The sequence below is a fragment of the Manis pentadactyla genome, chromosome 18 (genome assembly GCF_030020395.1).
Source record: "Manis pentadactyla isolate mManPen7 chromosome 18, mManPen7.hap1, whole genome shotgun sequence".
In the NCBI taxonomy this organism is placed as follows: Eukaryota; Metazoa; Chordata; class Mammalia; order Pholidota; family Manidae; genus Manis; species Manis pentadactyla.
Window position 1 is genome coordinate 495722 of NC_080036.1, and position 27699 is coordinate 523420.

At 38.1% G+C, this 27699-nt stretch overlaps 1 pseudogene; it reads right to left on the reverse strand.

Annotated features, from left to right (window-relative positions):
- Positions 1-21091: 21091 nt before the first annotated feature.
- Positions 21092-21202, reverse strand: LOC130681520 (small nucleolar RNA U13; annotated as a pseudogene).
- Between the last annotated feature and the right edge of the window lie 6497 nt (positions 21203-27699).

Sequence of the window (27699 nt, forward strand, 5' to 3'; positions counted from 1 at the left end):
TCCAGAGGCTGCTGCTGAAGTGGACCTGACCTCCTCTTCCTCTGAGCCCCCTGAATGCAGACAGGTCTGGGCAAAAACTTGAGCTGCCGCCAGAAGATCTCTCTACCTTGGTGTCCAAAAGCCCAAATCATCTCTCTAAATGCCAGTTATTGACCTTTGCCTTATCTGTGCCTTCTCTGGGAATTCCAAAGCAGACCTTATGTCCTTAGACAACTTCTGATACTGCAGACTGCTGCCTCATTTGAAACAATAAATATGGAATCTGCTTACTTTCTTGGTTTTGGCTGGTTTAATTTTCTGTTTTTATCACTACTGTTCTAGTCTCCTCTCTCCTCTCCTGGTGGCTTCATAAGCTTCAGTGGACAGAGGACAGTGTCAAGGATCAGGAGGGAAAAGTTAATATTTTTGTATGTCTGCGTTTTCCCCTAATTCTTTGTTTTCCATTTTAACAAAAGTCCTGAAGCCACCTTAACTGTGAACACTGCTCCTGTGACTTCTGGTCCCCATCAGATGTCTAAGTCTGTCCTTAGGCATGGCCAAGAGACAGACATCATCTCACCATGATCTCCCCATTCGCCACGCTTCTCCTCATCGATCTCTACCTGCCACTTGCAACACACACAACACACACACATACACAGACAAATATGAAATACATCTCTATTCAAGTTTAAAAATCACTTTTGTTGCTGCATAATTTATACACAATACATTCACTAAGGTTTAATATACAATTCAATGACTGTTGTCAAGCATAAGCTGTCCTATAACCACAAATACAATCAATACCCTAAAAGTGTGGTTGTAGTTAATGATTATTCAGTAAAGGTCATGAAAATAACTCAAAATCCACAATATATAAAGGAAAGTGTGGATACATGTAATCTATGGGATTAAATGTGGAAAAATTAAATTCAAAATTGTAGGAATCACCATTTAAATGGTGGAAGGATACAAAATTAACTTGGAGCAGAGCTCAGAGCTTTCCATTTCACATTACATACAAGGCAAGGGTGTCTCCTCCCACAACCTCTCTTCAACATGGTACTGGAATTTCTAGCTGATACAATTAGACAAGGAAAACAAATAAAAGGTATACAGATTGGCAAAGAAGAAGAAATTACCTGTCTTTGTGTTTTATCTGTTTAGAAAACTCTGAAGGAATAAACAAAAAAACCCCTCCCAGTACTACTAAGGAGTTTATAGCAAGGGGCAGTGCACAAGGTTAGGAGGCAGGACTCGGGGACTTTCCTAGATACCAGAAACAAGTAAGTAGAATACGACATTTAAAATACAATACCATTTACGATAGCAACCCCAGCATGAAATAGACATAAATATAACAAGATATGTTTAATACCTGTATGAGTAAGACCATAAAATTCTAATGAATGAAATCAAAGAACTAAATAAATGGAGAAATATTCCATGTATCCACATAGGAAGACACAATATTGTCTAGATATCAGTTCTTCCCAATTTGATCTAAGATTTAATGCATTCCTTATCAAAAGCCCAGCAAATTATTTTGTCTGTATTAACTAACTGGGTCTAAAGTTTATGTTGAGAGGCAGAAGTCCCAGAACAACCAACAGAATATTGAAGAAGAATGAAGTTGGAGGACTGACACTACCTGACTTCAGGATTTACTATAAAGCTACATAATCAAAATGGTTTAGCATTGGCAAAACAATAGATAATAGATTAGTGGAACATGATAAAATTCCTGAAACAGACCCCATAAATTTAGTCACCTGGTATTTGACAAAGGAGCAAAAGTAAAACAATGGAACAAAGTTAGTTTTTTCGACAAATGGTGCTAGACATCTGGGCATCATGTGCAAAAAGGGAGTCTAGACACAGGCCTTATACCCTCCACAAATTAAACTCAAAAGTGGATCACAGAACTACATATAAAATGAAAAATTACAAAACTGAATATGGAGCTACTGCGCAGTCATCGAACGAATGTGTTCTGTGTGCGCGCCCACTGGCTGCCCGCCCTCGACTGATGGCGCTGCCTGCCAATGAGTGCGTGGAGTCACTCGCAGGCCCGCCCCAGACAGGCATCCCTTGCAACCATTGAGTGAGCGCTGACGCGATGCAGGCCGACAATGGGCGTGCCCGCAAAAAACGTGTTTCTGGCGGCTGCGCAGTAGCTGAAGGCTCCGCCGAGTCCATACTCAGTACTCAGTAGCGTCGCGAGCGCCGCCAGGAGAGGGATTTCTGAGGGCCCAGTCCATTCTTTGGTCGGCTGGCCCTGTCCGCAGCAGCGACCCGGCGCCACAGTCCAGCCGACCCCTCTGCACGGTGGGACTGGCGGAGACCAGATGTTGGACCTGCTGAAGGCGGTCTGACAGGAATTGCCATGCCGACAACTTTGCCGCCACTGTGTCCCTTGAAGCCCGCTGCCCCCCGTTAACAGGCCGTTCTGGGAGCACGTGAGGGCCCTAGGCCATGGGTAGGTGGCGGCCCCTCAGTATGGCCCGCCCGGGTCCCTGCCCCACCCCGAGCAGCGGCGGCGGCTGCACTGCGGAGCCCGCGCAGTGCGCGAGAGCCCCTGCAGGACGTGGGGCGGCGCCGCGATTGAGGGCAGACTGGCGGCGCAGGTGATGGCCGCCTGTGACTTTCCAGCTGCACTTGCTCCAGGCGTTGGTTCAAGGTAGGTGGGGCGTGGGCGCGGGGCCCCCTGAGGTGCAGGCCGGTGGGCTGTGTGTGTAGTGGGATGTGGCCTCCAGGCGGCGGGTTCTGTGACTCTGCTGCTGTTTTGTTCCTTCAGTTTTTCTTTGTTGGAATACTTCACAAATGAGGAAAATCATTTGGTACTTGTCTGCTCTGCCTGGCTTATTTCACTGAGCATAATACCCTCTATCTCCATCCATGTTGTTGCAAATGATAGGATTTGTTTATTTCTTATGGCTGAATAGTATTCCATGGTGTATATGTACCACATCTTCTTTATCCATTCATCTACTGATGGACACTTAGGTTGCTTCCATATCTCGGCTCCTGTAAATAGTGCTGCAGTACACATAGGGGTGCACGTCTTTTTGAATCTGAGAAGTTGTTTTCTTTGGGCGGATTCCTGGGAGTGGAATTCCCGGGTCAAATAGTATTTCTGTTTTGAGTTTTTTGAGGAACCTCCATACTGCTTTCCCTAGTAGTTGAACTACTTTACATTCCCCCCAGCAGTGTAGGAGGGTTCCCTTTTCTCTGCATCCTCACCAGCACTTGTTGTTCCTAGTCTTTTAGATGTTGATCATCCTAAGTGGTGTGAGGTGATGTCTCATTGTGGTTTTAATTTGAATTTCCCTGATAATTAGCGAGGTGGAGCATCTTTTCATGTGCCTGTTGACCATCTGAATTTCTTCTTTGGAGAAGTGTCTGTGCCCAGTTTTCAATTGGATAACTTGCTTTTTGTTTGTTGAGGTGCATGAGCTTTTCATGTGTTTTGGATGTCAACCCCTTATTGGATATGTCATTTGTAAGTATATTCTCCCATACTGTAGGATGTCTTTTTGTTCTTCTGATGGTATCCTTTGCTGTACAGAAGCTTCTTAGTTTGATATAGTCCCACTTGTTCATTTTTGCTTTTGTTTCCTTTCCTGGGGAGATATGCTCATGAAGAAATTGTTCATGTTTATGTATAAGAGATTTTAGCCTGTGTTTTTTCCTAAGAGTTTTATGGTTTCATGACTTACATTCAGGTCTTTTTAAAATCCATTTTGAGTTTAATTTGTGTATGGGGTTAGACAATAATCCAGTTTCATTCTCTTACATGTAGCTGTCGAGTTTTGCCAACACCAGCTGTTGAAGAGGCTGTCATTTCGGAACATTGTGTATCCATGGCTCCTTTATCATATATTAATTGACCATATATGCTTGGGTTAATATCTGGAATCTCAATTCTGTACCCCTGGTCTGTGGGTCTGTATTGTCTTGATTACTGTGGCTTTGTTGTAGAGCTTGAAGTTGGGAAGAAAGATCCCCCTGCTTTTCTCTTCCTGCTCAGGATTGCTTTGGCTAGTTTGGGTCTTTGTGGTTCCATATGAATTATTGAACTATTTGTTGCAGTTCGTTGAGGAATGCTGTTGTTATTTTGAAAGTGATTGCATTGAATCTGTAGATCGTTTTAGGCAGGATGGGCATTTTGACAATATTAACTCTTCCTACCCAAGAGTATGCAATGAGTTTCTATTTATTAGGGTCCTATTTAATTTCTCTGAAGACTATCTTGTAGTTTTCAGGGTATAGTAGGTCTTTCACTTCCTTGATTAGGTTTATTCATAGGTATTTTATTATTTTTCATGCAATTGTGCACAGAATTGTTTTCCTGATTTCTCTTTCTGTTAGTTCATCGTTAGTGTATAGGAAAGCAACAGATTTCTGTGTATTAATTTTGTCTCCTGCAACTTTGCTGAATTCAGATATTAGTTCTAGTGGTTATGGAGTGGAGTCCTTAGGGTTTTTTATGTACAATTTCATGTCTTCTGAAAATAGTGACAGTTTGACTTGTTCTTTACCAATCTGGATGCCTTGTATTTCTTTGTTTTGTCTGATTGCTGTGGCTCGGACCTTCAGTATGCTATGTTGCATAACACTGGGGAGAGTGGGCATCCCTGTCTTGTTCCTATCTTAGAGGAAAAGCTTTCAGCTTCTCACTGTTAAGTATGTTGTTGGCTGTGGGCTTGTCATATATGGCCTTTATTATGTCGATGCACTTGCCCTCTATACCCATTTTGTTGAGTTTTATCATGAATGGTTGTTGAGTTTTGTTGAATGCTTTTCCAGCATTGATGGAGATGATTGTGGGGCTTTTGTCCTTCTTTTTGTTGATATGGTGGATGATGCTGATGGATTTTCAAATGTTGTACCATCCTTGCATCCCTGGAATAAATCCTACTTGATCATGATGGATGATCCTCTTGATGTATTTTTGAATTTGGTGTGCTAATATTTTGTTGAGTATTTTTGCATCTATGTTTGTCAGCGATATTGGTGTGTAATTTTCTTTTTCTTGTGGTGTCTTTGCCTGGTTTTGGTATCACGGTCATGCTGGCCTCGTAGAATGAGTTTGGAAGTATTCCTTCCTCTTCTACTTTTTGGAAAAGCTTAAGTAGGATGTTGGTAGATCTTCACTAAATGTCAGTGGTGAAGCCATGCGATTGATTCAGGTGTTTTGTTCTCCAGTAGATTTTAGATTACCCTTTCAATATAGTTGCTGGTAATTGGTCTGTTCAGATTTTCTGTTCTTCCTGGGTTAGCCTTGGAAGGTTGCATTGTTCTAGAAAGTTGTCCGTTTCTTCTAGGTTATCCAGTTTGTTAGCATATAATTTTCCATAGTATTCTCTAATAATTCTCTGTATTTTTGTGGTTTCTGTAGTGATTTTTCCTTTCTCATTTCTGATTCTGTTTATGTGTGCAGGCTCTCTTTTTTTCTTGATTGGTCTGGCTAGGGGTTTATCTATTTTGTTTATTTTCTCGAAGAATCAGCTCCTGCTTTCATTGTTTCATTCTTCTCTATTTTATTTATTTCTGCTTTAATCTTTATTATGTCCCTCTTTCTGCTGACTTTGGGCCTCATTTGTTCTTTTTCTAGTAGTGATAAGTGTGAGTTTAGACTGTTCATATGGGATTGTTGTTCTTCCCTGAGGTAGGCCTGTATTGCAATATACTTCCCTCTGAGCACCACCTTGTCTGTGTCAGCTTTGTCATTCAGGAGAGCAAAGTGGAACTGGTTTTGTTTCCCTTTTGGGCAGTTGTTTTGAGGATAGCATCACCCTGTGGATAAAGTGCATACAGACTTTTCTTCTGTTTGCATAACAGGCCAGGATTGTGTCTCTGGAAATGTGCCTTTGCTATCTCTTAGGCGATTTCTTCCTTTTTTTAACTGAAGTGAACATACAATATTATATCAGTTTCTGGTGTACAACATAGGGATTCCATACTTATATATGTTATGAAGTGATCTCTATGATAAATTACCATCTCTTGCCTGTTTCTTATGTCTTCTCTGAATCATCACAGAGCATCATAGTGATAAAAATACTTTTTGTAGCAGTGTCATACACTGCTGGGCTCTCAAGGATCTTGTGCTTCTACAAAATGGCTGCACTGCATGCAGGAAAACAACAGTGGAATATTCTCAGAGTGGAGTATGAGTTATATATCTCATTTGGCATTAGCCAGTGAGTTCACAAGTGGAAGTTACTGAATTGGACCTGTGAGAAATGCCCAGACCTGTTACTGAGGCAATTTTCTGACCTTTATTGCTAAGGATGCAAGCTGAATCAGAGGAAGGAAAGAGAAAGAAAATCTGGTTGTAACATTCAAAAGAATTTTACTAAACCATATAGTTTACCTCCTGTGGGGAGTAAAAATTACATGGAATTTTTTTTTTTGCTGTTGGGAGAATGAAGAGGATAGAAGAATGCTCTCTTGACTCTGTCTTTAAGTTCTAAGATGGTTGAGGGAGTGGCTGGCAAAAATAGAAGAAAGATTTTTACCTCTATGGCAGTCTTTCCTGTGTAGCTGGCACCAGTATCTCTGGAGAGGGGTGAGGCCTGGAGAGGTTGACTCTTCATTTCCAAAGTGACTGATAGTATATGTTGGTAGTAGGCTTTAATAGGTAGAGGTGGCGAGAGCTCTTGCTTATGAAGATCTAGCACCATTTAATATCTAATGTGTTAATATGTAGGCCACTCTTCCAGTCTTATTCTTTCCTTTGCTAGTCCCCTAACCACAAAAGGAAAAAAAACTTATCAATGCTTAAAAGAGGAAGCTTTGCCTGTTGAAATTTGGGGAAGTAAAAAAAAAAAGAATCAAAATATGCTAACATTTCTTCTCTTTGATGAGTTACTAAAGTGATAAGAAAATGTACAGAACAGTGATTGCCACCCACCAGTCACTATTTCCTTTATACATCCACTTGACTCCTTCCCATAACCAGATTGGCTCCTATAGCTGTAGACATTAATATATTTGGAAATTCATATTGAAAGAGCTTCTTGTGGTTGAATATGGGCCATTGCCAATCTCGAAGGAGTTTCCAGGGACATGCTGTGGAGCTCTCCTCTGTAGAAGATTATTTATTAAACTTAACTGTGACAGGAAGCTTGATGAGCCATTTGATACGTGAAATACAGATTTAGGATTAGAGCAGAGATAAAACAGAAAATAGAAAAATAGAGAAAAATAATGAAATCAAAAGTTCTTCATAAAGGTCAACAAAATTGACAAAATTTTAGCTAGATGACTGAAAAAAAAGAGAATCAAATAATTAAAATGTGAAGGTGGGGGCATTACTACCAATGTTACATAAATAACAAGTATTATGAAAAAATACTACAGACAACTGTATGCCAAAAAATTGGATAACCCAAGTGAAATGAACAAACCCTAGAAACACAAAACCTGCCAAGACTGGATCATGAAGAAATATAACAGGAGACTGAATCAGTAATAAAAAGGTCCCAACAAAGTAAAGCATGGAACCCGATGGCTTCACTGGTGAATTTTAACAAATATTGAAAAACTAACACTAATCCTTTTTAAACTTTTCCAAAAATTGAAGAGAAAGAAACACTTCTAACTCATTCTTTGAGGCTATCATTTACCTGATATCAAAACCAAAGACACTATAAGGAAACTATAGCCCAATTTCCCTTATGAAAGTGACACAAAAATTCTCAACAAAATGCTGTCAAATTAAATCTAACAGCATATTGAAATAATTATATATCATGACCAAGTGGGATTTATTCCTGGAATACAAACATGACTCAACATATAAAAATTAATCAGTATGATATACTATATTAACAGGATGGAGGAAGAAAACATGGTTATCTCACTTGACACAGAAAAAGCATTTGACAAAATTCAATATCCTTTCATGATAGACACACTCAACAAACTAGGAATAGAAACTATCTCAACAGAATTAAAAGCAATATATGAAAAACCTACAGAGAACATCATTCTCAGTGGTGAAAGACAGAAAGCTTTTCCTGTAAAATAAGAAACAAGGCAAGGATGTGGCTTTCACCACTTCCATTCAATATAGTAATGGACATTTTAGCCAGAGAAATAGGCAAGAAGAAGAAGTAAAAATCATCCAAATGGGAAAGGAAGGAGTAAGATTATCTGTGTTCCCAAATTCTATGATCTTATAGATTATAAAATCTTAAAGATTACACACAGACACACACACACATACACATATACAAGACATGCTAGAACTAATAAATTCAGCAAAGTAGCAGAATTATCAAATCAACACAAAAATCAGTTGCATATCTAAACACTAACAATAAAGCAATCTGAAAAGGAAATGAGGTAAGTCCATTTACAATAGCTTCAAAATAACACAATACTTAGGAATTAATGGAGGAGGTGAATAACTTATACAATGAAAACTACAAAACATTGCTGAAAGAAATTAAAGAAGGCAAAATAAATTGGATGACATCTCATGTTCATAAATTTGGTTAAGATGCCAATATTTCCCAAAGAGATATACCTTCAGTGCAGTCTCTGCCAAAATCTCAATGATTTGTTTTTGAGAAATATAAAAATCCATCCTAAAATTTATGAAGAATCTCAAGGGACAGTGGACAGCCAAAATAATCTTGAGAAATTTTCAACACAGTTGAAGGACTTACACTTCCTGATGTCACGACTTACTACAAAGCTATGGCAATGAAAACAGTGTGGTACTGGCATAAAAACGTGCATATAAACCAATGAATCAGAAGAGAGAGCCCAGAAATCTGAATATATACACAAATAATTTTCATCAGAATGTCAAGATCATTCAATGGGGAATGGCCAGTCTTTTCAACAAAAGATGTCTGGAAAACCAATTACACAATTGCAAAGGAATGAAGTTGTACCGTTATCTAACATCATATACAAAAATTAATTAAGTGTATCAGAGACCTGAACATGAAAGTTAAAACTGTAAAACTCTTAGAATAAAATGTACTAAAAAAAGCTTCAATGCATTGGATTTGGCAGTGATTCCTTGGATATTATACCAAAGGCACAGGTAGCAAAAGAAAAAAGAGAGAAATTAGACCTCAGGAAATTTTAAAATTTTATCATCAAAGGCACTGTTAATAGAATAAAAGGCAAACCACAGAATGGAAAAAAAATTGCAAATCATATGTCTGAAAAAGGATTAATACCTAGAATATATGGAGAATCCTAAAACTCAACAACAGAAAAGCAAATAACCTAATTCAAAAATGGATGAAATACTTGAAAAGACACTTTTAAAAGGATATATACAAATGACCAATAAGCACATGAAAAGATGGTCAACATCACTTATTTTTAGGGAAATGCAAATCAAAACCACAAAAAGATGCCACCTCACATCCATTAAGATGGCTACTATATAAAAAATACTAACAGAAGGTCCAAGTGATGACAAGGATGTGGAGAAATTAGAAACCTTATGCACTCTTGGTGGGAATGCAAAATGGTGTAACTGGTGTGGAAAACAATATGACAGGTCCTTAAAATTAAAAATAGAATTACTATATAATCTAGCAATTCCACTTTTGGGTATATATCCAAAAATAATTGAAAGTAGGGTCTTGAAGAGGCATTTGTACACCCATGTTCACAGTAGCATTGTTTACAATAGCTAAAATGTGGAAACAACTCAAATATCTATTGATGGATGAATAGATAAGCAACAGTGGTATATCCATAAGAAGGAATATTATTTAGCCTTAAGAAGGAAGGACATTTTGAAAAATGCTACAACATGGATGAACTTTGAGAGCATTATGCTAAGTGAAATAAACCAGTCACAAAATGATAAAAGTGGTATGATTCCAGTTATATAAGGCCCCTAGAATTGCCAGGTGCTAGAGATGAGGGAGAATAGAGAATTATTGTTTATTGGGCATAGTGTTTCAGTTTTTCAAGATCAAAAGAATTCTGAAAATCTTGGTGTAGAAAGAAAATGTTCTGATTGTGTAGGTGGCAGCACAAGAATGTACTTAATACCACTGAATTGTACATTAAAAAATGGCTGATAGTAAATTTTATGTTATGTGTATTTTACTATAATAAAAAATGTTTTGCTTTTTATAGCTGAATTTCTATGATTCTGTGAGTTCTACCTTCCAGTACTAGTTATCTATGTAAACTAAAGTAAATCACATAACTTCTCTGGTATTCAATTGTCCTGGAATTTTTTTCTAGTTCCAAAATCCTACACATTTTGGAAGCTGAAGGATGATAAAGGTGTATTTATTGCTTTCTTCCTGAATAATCAATTGAGTAGAAGAGGCTCCAGACAATACATATTCTTTCTACAGAGAATGTAGTAAAATTTGGATTAACATTGAAGCCTAATATAAATTCATGAGAAATTGATTTTCAGGATATATTTTAGAAAAATGCAATTTCAACACTTAGATTTTAGAGAGGATAACAGGGTAGCTGAGTTGAAGCCATGTTTCAGTGAATGGATGGGAATGAGCAAGGCAGTCCTTTAGTCTCACACATCTGAATGGACACAGGTTCTGAATTTAAAGGGACCCAAGGTAATATGGATCATTATTCTGCCCTGAAATTGTGTGGTTCTCTGTGATGTCCCTAGAGGTGAAAAAGTCAACCTACTCAAATTTTTCTTAAAAAATAGAATGAAAGGAATTTTCAAGTTTATAAAAAATTTCTATGTCATGGTAGAGCACAACATTTCTTACAGTTATCCACAGAACTTAAAAAAAATTATGACGTATTGCTAGAACTCCAGTAGGTATTTATGAATACTATGAGCTTTGGATGAAAGAAAATATTTGCATTAAAATATTTTTACAGGAGCATGGAAACCAATGATAAAAACCAGGGAAAATCATTCTAATTTTAGAAGAAAAATTAACACTACTGTCCCCTACAACCTCACAGTTAATGTCTGGTGGAAATCTATAACCATCCATATGATTCACTTGCTGTGTATGTGAGGGATGTGAGAGAGAACAGTTTCTGAATTAAAAAAAAATTTCTCTTCTTTCCCTGTACCCCAGCTCCTGACAGCCACCATCCTATTCTGTTACTATGAGTTCAACTTTCTTCTTTTTCTCTTTTTAGAGTCCATATGCACATGAGATTATGCAATATTTGCCCATGTTTGGCTTATTTCACTTATCACAGTGCCTTCCAGGTTCATCCATGTTGTCTCAAATGGCAGGATTTTCTTTCTTTAAAAAGGCTGAATAATATTCTATGTATATACCACGTTTTCTTGATCTATTCAGCTGTTGGCTGACATTTAGGTTTTGTTTCCGTATCTTAGCTATTGTGAATACCATGCAATGAACATGGGAGTTCAGATAATCTATTTCAAATAATGATTTTATTTCCTTTGGATATGTAACCAGAAGTCAGTTTGGATCACATGGTAGTTCTAGTTTTTTTTTGAAGAATCTCCATACTGTTTTCCATAATGACTCTGTCAATTTATATTCCCATCAACAGTGCACAAGTGTTCTATTTCCTTCACATCCTCACCAGTACTTTTGATTTTTTGCTAATAGCCATCCTAACAGGTATGAAGTTTTTGATTTACAGTTCCCTGATAATTTGTGTTGTTGAACATCTTTTCATATATCTGTTGGCCATTTATGTCTTTTTTGAAGAAATGTCTATTCAGGTCCTTTGCCCATTTTTAAATTTAGAAAAATTTCTGGATATTAACTCTATCATATATATGTTTTGCAAAAGTAATTCCATTCTGTAGGTTGCCATTTCATTTGGTTGATTGTTTCCCTTTCTATGCACATTTTTGAGTTTGGTGTAGTCCCAATTGTTTATTTTTGCTTTTGCTGTCTGTGCTTTTAGTGTCTCAAGGAACTAGGAAAAGAATGAACAAAACCCATAGTTTGTAGAATGAAGGAAATAAATAACAAATAGCATAAATAAATGAAATAAGAGATTAGAAAGACAATAGAAAAGACCAACAAAACTAAGAGTTGATTTTTGAAAAGATAATCAAAACTAACAGACCTTTAGCTAGACTAAGAAGAGAGAAGACTAGAATAAAATAAGAAATGAAAGACAGGACATTAAAACTATGTGATACCATAGAAATATAAAGAATCAAAGGGACTACTATGAATAATTATATACCAACAAATTGGATAACTTAGAAGAAATGGATAAATTTCTAAAAATACACAATCTACCAAGACTAAATCATGAAGAAATGGAAAATCTGAGTAGATCGATAAAAAGTAAGGAGATTGTATCAGTAATTAGAACTTTCACAATGAAGAAAAGCCTAGGATCTGATGGCTTCACTGGCAAATGCTACCAACTATTTAAATTTAAAGGAGAATTAATATCAACTTAAACTCTTATAAAATTGAAGAGGAGAGGACACTTCTCATTTTACAAGGTCAACGTTACCTTGATACCAAATTCAGAAAAGGACACTACAAGAAAAGAGAATTATAGTCCAATATCCCTCCTGAACATAGACGCAAAAATCCTTGATAAAATATGAGCAAACCAAATTAAACAGCACATTAAAGGAATCATACACCATGATCAAATGGAATTTATTCCGGGGATAGAAGGATGGGTCAACATATGCCAATCAATAAATATGATATACCACATTAACAAAATGAGGGATAAATCATATGATCAACTCAATTGATGCAGAAAAAGCATTTAATGGAATTCAACATCCTTTCGTGGGAATTTTCAACAAATTAGGTATGAAAGAAATGTACCTCAACATAATAAAGGCCAACATGACAAGCCCACAGCTAACATTATATTCAAGGGTGACCAGCTGAAAGATTTTCTTTAAAGATCAGTAACAAGACCAATGTGCCCACTCTCACCACTTTTATTCAACATAGTACTGGAAGTCCTAGCCAGAGCATTCAGGCAAGGAAAAGAAATAAAGGAATCTAAATCAGAATGGTAGAAGGAATATTGTCTTTATTTATAGGTGACAAGATTTTATATACACAGAACCCTAAAAATGTCACCGAAAAATTGTTTAACTAAATTCAGTAAAGTTGCATTATACAAAATCAATATATAAAAATCAATTGCACTTTTATGCACTAACAATGAACTGTCTGAGAAAGAAATTTTGAAAACTGTCCCGTTTACAGTAGCATCAAAGAGAATAAACTATTTAGGAATGAATCTAACCAAGGAGGAGAGAGACCTATACTCTGAAGACTAAAACAGCGATGAAAGAACTTGAAGAAGACACAGTTAAATGGAAGTAAACTCATGTTTATGGGTTAGAGAATTAATACTCAAAAGAATCTACAGATTCAGTGCAATCTCTATTCAAAATTCCAGTGACATTTTTTACAGAAAAAGAAACAAGCAATCCTGAAATTCATGTGGAGCCACATAAGACACCAAATACCTCAAGCCATCTTGAGCAAGAACAAAGCTGGAGGCATCACACATCCTGATTTCAAGCAGTGTTATAAAGCTATAATAATCAAAACCATGAGTTATTGACATAAAAACACACACAGATCCATGGAACAAAATAGAGGACTGAGAATTAAGCCTATACATATATGGTCAACTAATTTTTGACAGAGGCCCTAAGAATGCACAATGGGAATAAAATAGTATTGCCAATAACTAATGTTGGGAAAACTGGAATCCACATGCCAGAGAATGAAATTGGACCCTTATCTTATACCATACACAAAAATAATCTCAAAATGGATCAACTCAAAAGACTTAGATGTAAGACCTGAAATCATAAAGCTTTTAGAAGAAAACTTAGGGGAAAGCTCCTTGCCATTGGTCTCTTTAGAGAGAATTAAGAGGGAAGAAGAACTGGAGAAGATTCTTCTATAATCTAGGTGTCACCAAGAGCCTCCACATTCTTGAATTCTAGCCATGATTGCCTTTTGTTCTTTTCCTATTTCTGCAAATCTTTTCTCCTAATTACCTCTCCACTAAATAATTTAGGGTTGTTTATTTCTAATCCAACATTCATTCAAACTTGAGGCATGACTGCTGCTTTTCTCCCCAAATTCAATTGTAAGAGTCAACAAAAGCAACTTGTAGGGTCAAATATCTACAACTGTGTGTGGTAGATTTTACTGTTGACTGAAGTAAGTGCATGGGAGCATACATTGCAGTGCTACTTGGAAAATAATCTAAAATTGAATATTGGCTTCTTGGTGTCCAGGATTCTCTTGTCCATGTCTACCAACTTGGATCTCAGTGTTTCATCTTGTTATTCAGCTTTCTCTCCTGCTTCTCCTCTTCCCAGATGTGACAAAAATTTCTCATATTTTATTATTATAAAGAGCATTTGTGCTCTAGCACTCATCCTCCCCCACAGTTCACACTTTGCATAACTCAAGACTTATTAATGTGCTTTGCTAAAAAAAGGTTCATGTATTCCATGTGTCACCTTTACTTTTTTCCCCGTCCCCAGTTAGTTTCTATAGAAGCAGGGAGAGAAATAAAGTTTATTTCCCCAGAGGTAAGAATTATGACTTTACCTTAGTAGACAGGAGGGTACAATTGGTTTGGGCTTAATTAACAATTGCAACAAAATCTCCATTATGTTAGTGCCCCAGCATAAAGAGATGGGTAATGCTAGTTTACTAGAAGGGCTACTGAAAAAAGACTCAAGAGACCAGGTTCTTATCCTGATTCTGTCACTAGCAAGTTATATGATTTTGAGGGGGGGCGTAAATAAGTATCTTACTGGGCCTGAATGAACGAACAGTCTCTAAATTCCCTGTCAATCCTACAACTCAATGATTTGAGAGTTTCTCTGGTGTGTAATTCTATAAATGCAGCTACGGCTGGGATTCCCCCCTTCACAGGTGGGTGAACATCCCACTACTCCAGACTGTATACCAACCTCGCCCTGGCCAGCTATCCGGTTGACGTCTTCTGTCAAAAAGCAATAGAGGTTTTTTACAGGTGAAGCTTTGGAGCCAGACTCAGGCACCAATCCTGGTTCTTTCAACTCATGACTTCTGTTTATTTGCTTTCTGAATTGGCTTCCTTGTTTGTAAACTGGCATAATAGTATCTACCTTGGAAGACTCTGAGCCTTTAATATAATAATGCAAGTGAAACACACTTAGTGATGTGTCTGGCACATAACAAGTGCTCAATAAATGGAATTGACAGTCATTAACACCATGTTTGTTATAAAGGGACTGGATAAGTGTCATGGCAAACTATTTCTGGGTCTGCTGAGACATCTTAGTGTGTGTGGTCAGACGAACTCAGCTTATTTTACAGGGCAACTCCTAAGCTTTGGTTTTTTTTGAGTGGAAAATACAGTCTGAGAGGGAGAGATGACTGGCATTAGCAGCAATTTTTTTTAAAGCTGTGTGCAGGAAGAGGAAGGCAGATCGATTCCAGAGTCAGGAGTAAAGGGGATTTTGAAATAATAAACATGACCAAGGGGGGTGTGATTCAGTTTCTGTACAGCAAATAGCAACATACATCCTTTTTCTGTCTCCATGAATCTTAAATTTATTTATTTATAAAACAATGTAAATAGCACTGTGGAGTGATATCTCTTTTTGGCATTTATCAAACTGTGGAATTCTGCTCCATGGTGGGCATACGTATAAGGGCAGAGACCGTGTGAGGAAATCCTTCCACTTAGAACACATATTCTGAAGATATTAGGCAGATTATCATTGTAGGTAGTGACTCAGCACCTGGGGTAGGAGACTATATCATCTGTGCTCTTGATGTTCAAACCCAGATCTGGCCGATTACCCTGTGAAAAATGGGACAGTTTTGCTGTTATCACAGAGCTGCCCCCATCTTGGCAATTTGCAGCGGTACGATATATACCTGTGGTAAAGAAACAGCTTCTGCGAGCCTGCATTTTCCATGGAACAGTGCCCTCTGCTGTTTCTGATGGAGCCATTCAGCCATAGTCAGATCATGAGGGAAGAGTGCATTGCTCCAGAGACAAAGCAAGCTGCTCCTTGTTTGCAATGGTCAAGATACTGGGAGGCCAACTCCTGGCACCTGCAGCCAGTCTGAGCTGCAAATATTCAGCAGGAGAATCAAGACAGTCCAGCCACAGCAGCTGACCTCCCCTACATCTGTTCCTAGGCTCTAATCCCACACTGCATCACTGCATGTGAATGCTCCTTCCCTATTTTTGCTGCAAACACTGAAGAGCCTCCATTAGTTTTGCTCCTTAGCAGAATGAAGTTTTACAACAGTCATTTTAACCACTGAAGCTTGTCTTTAGAAAACTTCTGCCTCTCAGTATTATAAAATTAAAGGAAGCACAGTCAATGGCTGCAGTGAAGTAGTCATGTAGAACAGAACAGCAGTTCACTGTCAGAAGTTTACTGCTAAGGGATCAGCCTCATTTCCTTTCTTCCTTTTTTTCCTTCCTCCCTTCCCTGCTACCCCCTCCATCATCATCATCTTTTTAATAAAACCATCTAAAGTTGCCAGAATCTCCGTCTACAGGAATGATGTCACATAGTGGAAACTTTTTTTTGCTGACTCACTTTACATTCTGTTAACAACTGTTTTTGCTGGTTCTCTCCACTCTGAATTCTCATTCTCAATTTTGTATTGTGTGTGTGACCCTGAATGATATAGTTAACATTTACCTTTACTTTAACCAACAACAAGGGCAATTATGAACTTCAAGATGTCATTAGGGATTTGTGTCCTTCCTAACAACTTTAACTGTTTTCTCAGCATTATTTCACTTAGCTACAGCAGAGAAAACATAGTGATGAATAATGAAGTATGCATGAAAGGAAAAATTTTTTAAAGTTTTCTTAAGTGACTCTGAAATCACAATGTGTGAAAATACTTTTTCTTTCATGATTCTAAGTCTCAAATTCATGAGTGCAGAGGAGTGGATTTCTTGCTCAGCTCTGTCATGTGGCAGGACGTTGGTAAATGGGAGCTGGCCATACCTTATCCTCCCCTTGTGCCAAGAACGAAGTCTGGTATAGTGAAACACCTATTAAGGCCACACCTACTGGGCAGAAACTGCCGAATTCCACTGGACCCTAGAATGCCACTGCCACTCAGTGTGGGAATAAGCCATGCGTGCAGTGCTGCTCTTTGAGATGGTGGAGGGTGTTTCCATTTAGGGTGCCAGGTAAAAACTCCGTGACTTGTGTTGTCAGATGATGCATATTTGCACATTACTCTAGTAATTGCCAGGAGAAGAGGATTTTGTTTTCTCTGAGGCCTGGCGTTAAGAAAGAATTTACTCATTCTAGGCAATTAACCAGATTAAGAAAGTTGCTTAATTTCTTTCCATTTGGTTACTTCTGTTTGAAATATTTATCTGTGGTACAAGATACCTTTAAGCCTTTCATTAAAGGATGACTTTGCTGACACATGATCAGCTCATTATGGGACAGGGATAGGCAATTGACCTCAGCCAATACAGACTCTTTGGTCTTTCCTGCTGTAGCTATTGGAACAGACTGATTGTGCTGAAGTTGCTAATCTGGTTATTGGCAGAATATTGCCACTTAAAGGAGCAATGCCCATTCAGAGAAAGGAGGGAGAGAGATGAAGTCCTGAGGACACTGGTGAAACTTCTGCATTCAGCCATGCCTGAAACCTCATTTTTTTAGTTCCATAAGGCAATATCTTTTTTTAAATTTTGCTTTAATTTGTAAATTAGTTTAAGTTAAGGTCACTTGCTGCTATAGAGTTCTAATTATCAGTAGTGAGCCATCTGCATTGCAGAGATCCAGTCTCTTACATTTTTAAGATAAACTAGAAGTATTGATGGACTCTAACTTTGCTTAGCATCTATGACATTATTCTGAAAATGGTCTACTTTGTTTACTATTTCATACTTTTTAGCTTATCCTATAGCCACTGAGATCTATTGACAGAGCTGTTTACTGGGCAAGGTCGATCTTGGAAAGACAACATGGGAGGAAAGGTAATCAGTAGGCAAACCTCAAGGGAAAAACTGAAGAAAACATCTTCCCTCTACAAGTTCCACCATCTCCTAGTGTACACAGTCAGGTACCACTTACCTTCTTTTTCCAAGGATGTTTCTTGGGGATTAGTGGGGCAACAAGTCCTCAGTCTGAAGTGTGAGAGATGCAGAGAGGAAGCTTCTTAGCCTCCACCAGGTGCTCCTGTTCAGTATCTTGGGTAGTATGTTGATTAGGAGATCTGGATTTATAAAGCTTATGTGGAAAAACAAGTAGCCCAGCAGTGTGATGAAAAATAGGGTATGAAAAAGAGAAATTGAAAAATCCTGAAAAGAGAAAGCCAAGAAACTGTTAGCCAGATGTTAGAAAACCAGGAACAAAATAGTAAGTCATACCTAAATGCACACCTGGTTCCATCTTGATATTCAAATGTCTCCCACTAAATCTTGTCTCCATTCCCAGCAACCCCTTGTAAATGTGGTCCTTCCCTTGTGCTGGCTTGCTAGTTACTATCTTCCATCACTGTGTTTTATTTTCTTTTAGTATTTTTCATTATCTGAAATTATCTTGTGAAGTAGTCACACCAATTTATACCCCACTAACAGTATACATTTCTATGGATCTACACCCTCTCCAACACTTAGCATCAGATTTTTAAAGTTTCACTAATCAAATGGGTGTAAAGTAATATCTCATTACAGTCTTGATTTGTATTTCCCTGATGAACAGTGATGCTGAATATCTGTGCATAGGTTTATTGGTCTGATGTGTTCCTTTTACACATTTATCTTCTAGGTTGTTTGAGCTTTTCTTACTAAATGGTAAAAGTTCTTTATATGTTCTTGATATGAATCCTTTTCCATGTGTACTTTGAATAACTTCCCTGTACTTTCTACCTTTCACTTGCTCTAAGTGTTGAAGAGCAAAAGTTAATAAAGTCTAGTTTGTCAAACTTTCCTTTAATTAGAATCAATCCTTTTTATGTCATGTTAAAAATCCATGCCCTATCCCAAGGCCTGAAAGTTACTTCTATCTTCATTGAGAGTTTGTAGCATTTAAAAAAAATACGTTCACAAATTCTTTGATACTCCTCTCATTATGAGATTTCCCTTCATTGGATGTGGACTGGACGTAACGGCTCATTTCTAAAGAATACAATATTGTGGGAGTGACGGTGTGTGACGCCCTAGACTAGGACTAAAGACACTGCAGCTCCTTCCTTACTCTCAGGAGAAGACCAGCTGTCATACTGGGAGGATTCACAACCAGCCCTGTGGAGATGGCACGTGATAAGGAACTGAGACCTCTGGCCAAAACCCAGCAAAAAAGCCATTGTGAAAATAGATCCTCTAGCCCCAGCCAAGCCTTCTGATGACTGTAACTTTGGCCTGCATCTTATCTGTGGCCTCACTACAGACCTTCATCTAGAACTACCCAGCTAAATGACTCAAAGATTCCTGGCTCACAGAAACTATGGGATGATAAATGTTTATTATTTGAAACTAGTAAGTTTTGGGGTAATTTGTTAATTGGGAATAGATAACTCATGCTGAATTTTAAAGATTCCTTTCTTTTTGTGGACATTTAAGTCTTTAACACATTGGGCTTGATTTTTATATATGCTGAATGTTAGTGATCTGATACCATTTTTTGTCTTATTTGGATAATGTTTTTCCCTACCATATTTTTGAACAATTCTTCCTTTCCCCTATGACATATAATTAGTGTTACAAATCAAAGGTCTAAATGGACACTGTTTCTAAGCTCTTTTTTTGTTATGTTTCATTGTTCAGTTTTCCTAGTCTGGTCCCAGTAGCACACTATCATACTTATTGTGGCTTCATAGTAAGTTCTGATATCTGAAATGGCATATTCCTCACCTCTTGCTTTTCTTTAAAATTTCCAGGTTATCTCTGACCCTTTACTCCTCCAAATATAGTATATTTTAGAATCATTTCATTCAATTCCATGAAAAATCTTTTGGGTACTCTGATTGGAATTGAATTGACTATCAACTGGAGACAACTGATATATTTCTAATAATAAGGCTACCTATCCTTCTTTAAATGATGATTTTTTTTGCCCTTTTTGTATTACTATGATTTGCATGAGAAAACCGCCACTGTTTCCTTCCTACATTAACCTTATCCAGCTGTTCTGGGCTGCCTCCAGCCCCAGGACAAATTCATTACCACCTGCACTCACTAGTCAGAGAGAACCCCTTCCCCACCAGTTCTCTGAAGTCTTTCTCTAGAGTTGATCTTAGGGCCAGGATGCAGGATCCATTCTAGTAAAGTATCTTAGAATTAGAATCAGAGGCCCTTTACAAACCTCCTTCCTGCAAATCTCCTTGAAGCTGGATACAGTATTCATAAGGAGGTTCTGGATGACATTCCCAGGGAAAATTTTAGGAATAACCAACTTTTTAATCTCTTGAGTTAACGACCAGCATACCGGTGCCCCACAGAATGGTCGAGTAAAACAAGAGGGAAGGTATTTGTAGTTTGCTGAACTAAACTTGTACATTCTCCTCCAGATTACCAACTCTCATTTAGGCAGACAGTCCTGGGGAGTCCACATGGCGATTCCATGCTGGGCACTGGTGTTAGAAGTATAGGTGAAGGCAGTCCTAGGAGTTCTAGGAAAAATTCTCCTTGTTGTTCCAGGAGAATATATCAACAATTTTGATATATTTAGGGATATCAAAATATGTAGTACTTCATTTACCTTGTATGAAGGGATATCCCCCTTAAGCCAATATTCTAGACAATTGGAAATTACCTTTAAACACCAATAATTTTATGTTAATCATTTTGATGGAATACTTTCTAAATCATATTTTATACCACTTTGAATACATGTTTCTGTATGCCTTCATAAACAGATTGTATTGAACATAATTTGACCTTTTCTTGAAAAAGCAACGGCTACATGAATACAAATTTTTGCTGTCACAGTGATTCCTTCAGTACTAATATGCACTCGGTTCTTGGAATCTTGAGTTCTTACTCAGGTTAATAAATATCTTTGAGCAATTATGATGTGCTGGATACTGTTAGGTGCTTTATCTCTTTTTCACAATCATTTCCTCTTTTATTTGTTATTAGGCAGCAGTATACTTGCATTTAGAAGTTCTCTCCCTATGTATGTATATATTTTTCATGTCGGGGGTAGAGAGCTGACATTGTAACAAGGTTTGAGGGAGGCATGTCTCATACAATAGGGTGAAAACCCAATCACTATGCTTATGAACCCCATTTCTAATCTACTGATTCTACTGGGGATCCAGATACATCAAATGAATTCAGATTGTGAAGGGAAGAGAGTGTAAGTATGAGATTTGCCACATCTCTTTTAGGTGATAAGATTGCTGTTTCTGATTACTACTAGGCTGTTGGCTGCTAATACTGGAAAATGAGATTAGTAATTGCCTTTCGGCAAGAAGTCATAGCATTAGAACTGAGAAATGTGGTCACTGATGACACTAGTTTGTTGACTTTGTGTGTGTGTGTGTGTGTGTGTGTGTGAGAGAGAGAGAGAGAGAGAGAGAGAGAGAGAGAGAGAGTGTGTGAGTGTGTATACAAGGTTCTCCTTGTTGTCTGCAGGATGGCTAGTAGATCTCCCAGTTTTTAGGAGGTTTGCTCAAAGATATTTACTTGCCTTTTACAGAGCCATATTCCCTTCTTTTAGAGAGAATTGTTCTGGGAGAAGAAGAAAGGACATTGATAAATAAGCAATTTCTGGAAGCTGTCATCACTGTCAAGTAATATTCAGCGAGCCATTTAGTTATATGTTATGTTTAGATACCATACAAATTTTTTCATAAGCATAAACAGATGAAATTTTCAAAGACAATGTATATATACATATATATGCATATATGTATGTGTGCATTATTTATATATACATATATATATATACACTTACATATTTATATATAATTTTGTATCACCTTCTTATATACTGATAGGAATAAAGGAAGGCATAGAAATGTAAAGTATGTTGCCCAAGGTTATGTAGCTAGTAAGTGGTAGGGCCAGGCCTGAAGCCTGGGACCTCTGGGAATCTACATTCTGGGCTCTCACAACTCTTTGCTTACCTTCTGCTCAGCCAGCAACCTTTAGAGGAATGAACAAGCTATGGAAACCACACAAATATATTCTGAGATGTTTTAAAAGGTATAAAAATGTAAAGATGAAGATATATCCTGAATTTCTGTGGCATTTCTTTTACAAAATATTTTCTTGGTTATTTCATTTTCCTTTTAACTTCCTTGGGAGATAAAAAGACAGAGGAATTAAGATCACATTTTAAAATTGTGTAAATAAGGCTCATAGAATTGGAATCATGAGAAACTTTGTGTTTTACAAATTTGGTTCTATAGCTTGAGTCAGATGAGGTGAAGTGTCCTCTAATCAGTGCTCAGGGAGCGTCTCTGTAAAGACGGCTCAAATTCACAGCACGGGACCATCATGGGACTGATAATCTTGATGAAGACACTCTGTTTTTCCTCTGATGGGTAGTCATATGAATACTTTGATGAACCACTGGGGATAGATGATGGGACATGTCAGAAAATATGCTAATCCTCGTCCTAGAGAGGGGGAGTCCAGTTAATTTTTTCGCTGAGTGGAATATGCAAGAGAGGGGCCAGAATAACTTGCTCAGGACAATCAGAGTCATGGTCACTGTGGGCATGTCTGACATATACCCAAACATCTGGATGACCCTAGGGACAAAGGTGGATAATTGATGTTTGCTTTTTAGGAAAAGAAGACTTCTTTTTTTCCTGAGATTATCAAGACCATATATTTCATGCCAAAAAATTTCTGGTGAATGTCAACCTTGCCTCTAAAACCAATATACATTACAAAAATAAAGCTAAATAAAAGTTTATCTTTTAGCCCTGTGAACTTGCTGCCACAAAATGCCAAACAGGCAAAGAGCTGTGATGCTCTGCATCCAATTCTATGTCCTTTTGACCTTTGCATATGTACTGGTGACGTAACGATGTTAAACATGAACAGATTTTGACTTCTTATGTTAACACGTGGGACAACACTTATGTTAACTCATGGGGCAACGCTGATCAGATAGTGACAGATAACCCTGGTGCTCTGTATTTTGAAAGATTCGGGACCATGTTGGGATCAGCTGGAAAGAGTTCTGTGATTGCAGGAGGTGGGCGGTGTGGTGTGTGTGTCATATATTAGCCTCTTCCCTGTAGAGCATACCCTCAGTTAATGTTCCTTCTTGCTTGCATTCTGAACCTTTTAGGTCTTAGACTAGTTTCTACGAGGACATGTCATTTACATGGCTGTAAGAGAGAGAAGACAGTTGTCTTTTTTGTTTCAGGTTGGAATGCTTTGAAATTATATCTAGTATTGTTCTTGGAAAATGCACATGGGAAGATTTGTGTATGTTTCATGGCTTATAGTATTTTGGAAACTCTGACAGGCAGTGGCCCTGAGAGGACACAGGGTGGAACGCTCACCTTATTATTTTGGCTGTTATGTTCTTTTCTTGTGGAGTTCATGCTCAAGACTTTTGATCTAGGGGGAAATGAACCAAGATAGGGATTGAAGAAAGTACACTCAAATATTCATACCACATAATGATTATTTAAAAAGTTTTATATTCTAAAGCTGTGCTGTCCACTATGGAAGCCAGTGGCTGCATGTAGCTATGAACATTAAAATTAATTAAAATAAAAAAAATCAGTTCCTCAGTCACACTAACCATGTTTCAGGTACTCAGTAGGTGGCCAGTGGCTACTTATTGGATGGCACAAAGTTTTACTGGGCAGCTCTGTTCTAGAAACTTAGCAGTGAAGCCATACTTAATGTTCAAGAAGGTTCTCAGGAAACTTGAAGGTATCCTTCAGAATTCCAAGTCCTGGTACCCTGTGGCCCCTCCCAGGCCACAATGCATACCAGGGCTATTTAGAGGTGGTATGAAATTTGGGTCTCTTTACCTTGATCCCAAGATTCTAAAATATTTAATAAATGTAAGTACTTCTTGACTAAGTTAAGATTTAACTTCTAAAAAGGGGCCAAGAAATAGGAGTGAGATTTTTGACTTTGTTTTCTCACCGTTTCAATTCTAGAAAAACTCATAAAGGAGGGGCTTTTGTCTTACCATTTCTAACCTTTAATGGTCATAGTTTAGTAGTTAATACAGTGTACAGTTTGAGTTTTGTAATATGATAGCCTTCGTGTGTCTAGAGGTTAGTTTCATGCCTCTTTTGTGGCTGAGTCTCTATGTTTTTGGGGAAATGAGGCTGGTATTAGTTTAAAGGGCTTTTCTGTGAAAGCAGGAATGTCCTACTCATCAGAGTGCCTGACCACCAGCCCTTTTAAAATCAGATGTTCCTGCCCTTAATATAAACCTGAATAATTGAAAATGTGATAAAGCATGAAGGGAGATGTGTTTCTGTGGTTTCTTAAGATGGATGTGAGAAGGACCTGCATTTTAAAGTTGTTGTGGTTTAGTGGGAGTCAAACAATCACTAACAGAAGGGAGAGAGATGTGGCATTGAGGCTCACTCAATCCCAAGTACGAATTGGTCAGAGAAATGTTTGCTCTGATCCAGGCTGAGTTGGAGTTACCACTAAAACCAAGAAGTTCCTTTTTTTGCCAAAACTTACACTTCTCTGTCAAGGAGCCAAGTCTGTACTTCTTCATTTTTTTTCAAAGTTTCCTGGTACTTCTTCCAAGAGAAATAAAAGAAACCACAGTTACTATTTAGAAGGCTTACACTTTTTCTAATCATAAGAAGCATGTATTATTACGTGGTAACATGAATGTTTGGTCTCCTTTTCCAGCCCCCACACCCACCACCACTCCTGATCACTCGCTACACTTCCTACCCTCCCAGGCAGGACCCTGGGTCATTGGCGTCATGAAAGGAAAAGTGCTCATTGTGAATTTAAGAGCAGAGAGGTCAGGAGACCAGGACTGTAACAGAATGATATTGGTGCTGGGTTGTCAAGGACCCAAAGTCCCATTGTAATGCCACTTTGAAGAGTTAATACTGTTCTAGAAAGTGCTCTTTGAAAAGCCTGGTTTCATATTATCCTGTACCTTACAAACCCTTTTCTGACCTGAGAAACTGTACCTTAATGCAGATGACCTGATCTTTGCAGAGCTGGGCCACCAACGCATAGTCTTCCATTACCTGGGAAACCAAAATTCAGTCTTAAATTTCTTTCAGGAAATTTCTCTAAGACCAAGAGCATACTTGTTTCCTCCTAAATCCCAGACCCTAAATGTGGTTTTCTAATTGTTCTAAATATGTTTTTGCTGTATTTATGAACTCATTTCTTTTTTGAGGATAGATAAGCTTTATTTTGGGGGGAATTTTATTTTGGGACAGTTGGGAGAAGAATAGATACTAATTTGTTGAAGATACAGATATGGAAAATTTCCTGTAAAAATTATTGAAGAGAAGGAAACCTAGGAGACTGCATTTATCTTCCTTTCCTTCATCCTCTCCTCAACCCCATAATGGTTTTGGATCTGGAACCTGATTATATATAAGTCAGTCATTTGCAGAATGTATTGCATCGTCTAACTGAACATCAACTTTTCCTTCCTCTGGGAGAAGTAATACTGAAATTACTACCATCACCTTGGCCAGTTCCTTCTCTTGGTCAGCACAGGAAGCTTCCAACTGTTGTAACTTAACCTATAGAAAGGGAAGGAGATGGGTAACTCAAGGTGCAAGCAGATTCCATTCTGAAATGCTGTCTCAAAGGTCACCTTATAGGTGGTTGACGTGCATCAGGTATGATATCAGATGTCTTTTTAATAGAGGAGAGTCAAACCATGCAGCATCCTTCTGGTGAACCTACCTTTCTACACTCCCAAGCCCTTAGCATTCATCAGGGCTCAACTCACGCCTAAACTACAATTCTTAGCTTCCTTCCTTGTTAGCTATTTCTCTTAGGAAAAACATCCATCTTGAAAAACTTCACTCTTCCTTTTCCTTTTATATACTTACTTCTCACTCCTTTTTTGCTCCCCGTATTCCTTCTTCCTTCTTTTCCTTCCTTGTTTGATGAAAGCCTATTCTATATTGGTCACTATGTTGGAGTGATGGGCAGAGGGCCATGAGAGTAGAAAGGATTCAGTGGTGAACAGGATTGACAGGCAGTCTCAGCCTCACAGAGCAGACATTCTAGTTGGGGACATTAACAGGTAAGTCAACATGATAATGATAAATGCTATGAAAGAAATACAAACAGAGAAATGTAGTGATAGCGATGGCATGAGAGCTATCATAGGTGAAGTCCTGTCTGATGGGATGATACTGGGTTGAAATCTAAATAGTAAATATTTTCCAAATGGAGATCTGGAAGAAATATTGTCCCATGCAGGGTTGCAGCGAGAGCCAAGACTGTGAAAGAGCACATATGTAGTGTGTATGTGGAAGTTATGTGGCTGGAGCATGGGGAAACACCTGGTAAGGAGGAGATGAGGTGGGGAAAGGTTGACATGGATGAGATTATGTAAGGCCTTGTAGCTTCTAGAGTTTGGTTCCTTATTTTAATTGCAGTGAGAAGCCAGGTGTGAACTCGAAGTAGTAAGGACATAATCTGATTTGTGTTTTTAAAGAATAAGTCTTTTCTCTGTGTGAAAAGTAGATTAAGGGTAAGAGCAGAAGCAGGAAGACTAAGAGGCTAATTCGGCATCCAGGCAAGGGCTTATGGTGGCTTGCAGAGGGTAATAGTAACAGAGGAATAGATGAGCTCGGGGTATATTCCCTAGTTAGAGCAGATGAGCCTGTGTCTTTCCTTCCTTCCACTTTTAGCTCTACTGTTCCCACTTTGATCTAGGTACCATTGTTTCACATCTGGAGACTTCTAACAGTTCCTTTCCTCTTCAGTCAATTATATCCAGGGCTAGAGAGCCAGATGTGCTAAGGGCTGTATTTTCAGGACGGTGGTCTGAGACACAAAGAGGTGCAGCAGGCATACCATTAAACTGATGAGCTGATTGCCAGGATGTAAGAACAGAAGCAAGAGATGCTATGTATTTCATAGAATTAAGAGAAATCACTTGAGAATTCTACAACACATGTAGGCAAATGGAGTAATTTAAAGGGTGAATAATGCTTTAGAGTTCTTTGGAGGTGGGCTAATAGCTTCCGGGAAAATAATGGCCACTGTTCTGACAATACCTGGAACTACCTATAGTCTTTCGGCTCAGCTGAGGTGACACAGCATCACCAGACTTAAAGCCTCGCCATGGGCTCTGGTGGGCTACTGTCAAGAAAACTTGTTTTGAGCAGAAGGAAGCAAATGCAGTTATATGACAAGGCTAGTCAAGGGGCTTCATAAACCTTTCTAATCTGAGCCCCAAGTTTATCCTGAAGCACATGCAGGCTCCACATTTCTTCCTTTCCAGATACATTTCCTGGACAGGCATGGCCAAGCAAGCTGTTTTGGTGGCTTTGGACTTCCTGTTGCTGTTGTGTTTTTTTTGGATATCAGTACTAATTTGGCTGACAGGAAATGGTGTAGTAATTCTCCGTTTTTCACTTTCTATTTATATTTTCAGTGTGTCCATATCTTCAGAGGCTCCACAGACGTAGTATGGGCTTAAGTGTGAGCTTAAGAAGCTAAAGAGAAATAAGGCAAGGGCAAGATGGAATTCTACAGAAAGTATCAAGTAAGAATTTTACCTGCTTTCTGAATAAAAAAATAAGTCCACCTTTTCGCATCTTTGTTCAGATGGACAGTGGTTGTGCCCAGTTTTTTATCTTTGGA